This window comes from Octopus bimaculoides, chromosome 15, assembly GCF_001194135.2.
Source record: "Octopus bimaculoides isolate UCB-OBI-ISO-001 chromosome 15, ASM119413v2, whole genome shotgun sequence".
Lineage (NCBI taxonomy): Eukaryota > Metazoa > Mollusca > Cephalopoda > Octopoda > Octopodidae > Octopus > Octopus bimaculoides.
In genome coordinates, this window is record NC_068995.1 from 51,004,694 (window position 1) to 51,006,450 (window position 1,757).

Here is a 1,757-nt window from a genome sequence, read left to right on the forward strand (position 1 = left end):
CTATGCTTTTTCAGCAGTCTTTGTTGTTTTCGATGTCTCTTTTTCTGCTCATTCTTGTCATGCTCAGGGTTCCACAGGCCTTACTCAGGGTACAACCTACAAACCCTCAACTTGCCACTTTCCACTCACAAACACCTCATTCTCCACCCATTCTTGTGGCATGAATTCTAGTTTCAGTGATTTCTGACAATTAATTTTGCTTCCCCTCCCAGAACGTATGCCTGATTTTTGGTTTCTAATTTTTGGTTTAAAATTGGTCAGCCTTGATATAAAGCAACATACAGTGACTTTTTTGAAACTGTATGAATTTTTATTTTTTATTCATTGAGTTTGTTGCCCTGCCCTGCTCCCCCACCCCCAATAGTCATACCAATTCCACTTCAGCCGTATCACCAATTCTAAAAACTATTTCTATTTGAATGACTTTCAAATGTTATTTCATCCACAGCCAGGAAGTGGGGAGGGACATAGTTTAGATTCATGATCATAAGATTGTGGTTTCAATTCCTGGACCAGGCAACGCATTGTGTTCTTGAGCAAAACACTTCATTTCACGTTACTCCTGTCCACCCAACTGGCAAAGATGAGTAATCTTGTGATGGACCAGCATCCCTTTCGTTGGAAGATGGGGGAATATATACACCAGAGAACCTGGGAAAGTGGTCCCTATGAATCTATACGACTTGGGCAGGAACTGGATCCAGGAAGGAGGGAAGTGGCAGAGCTGTTTGAGAGTCAGACAGAATGCCTTGCAGTAATAAGTTTCTGAAGTTCAAATCCCACCGATGTCTTATTCTGTTCTCCAGAAAGAGAGAAGTATTGAGCAAAGGAACCAGTAGCTTCCTCTCGTTAAAGAATTTACCTGCAACCAGAACTGTCCAAGTATGGACTGCCATACAGTGCTGTCTGTATAGAATGGAATTAAAGGGGGGGGGGAACAGACATACAACCAGCCCCCTTTTTGAATCAAATAGTACCATAGATACCTTGGTGCCTGCATAACACAAACCCATGTATATATATGTATATATACACACGCACACTCTATCCCTCTCCCTTCCTCTTTCTTTCTTCCTACCTCTCACTAAATCCTTCTGTCTCACTCCCTCCCTCACTGCTGTGTAGTAGACATTTATAAATACAAATGTCAGCTAAGCACTTTATTTTGCTGGGGTTTTTTTGGGGTTTTTTTTTGTCATTAATCAAGTTTACATTTTGTTTTTTTTTCTCTCCACCCCATCCCCCACCCCTGTTTTATTCTTTCATATAACTTCCCTGCTTCCCACCATCACCCAGTTTTACCAAAATGAAAGAATGTTGGCTCATTTTGCTTTAAATAATAATACATCTTAAATTCAAACAAGCATTTTCCAAAATTTTGATATTTTAAGACTTAAAACATCAAAAAAATGAATCTCAGTAACAAACACACACACACACACACACACACACACACCATATATATATAAAATATATATTTATACACACACACAGATACACATATTCTGTATGCAGCTGAAAGTAAGTCTCACTTTTTGATGAAATAAATTTTTTTATATAAAATTTAGTTTGTTTGTGAATCTAAGTAACTTACCTTCTGTCTCAGTTTTCATTCAAGAAATTTTGGTCACCGGAAATACCAACCAATGTCTTTCACTATAGCTATTTTCAGTCTCAAAGGCATCTTTATCCATTTCTTTTCTTCCTTTTTTCATCAAAGAATTAAATTTAAAAAGAAATAAAGAATTCTTTAACAA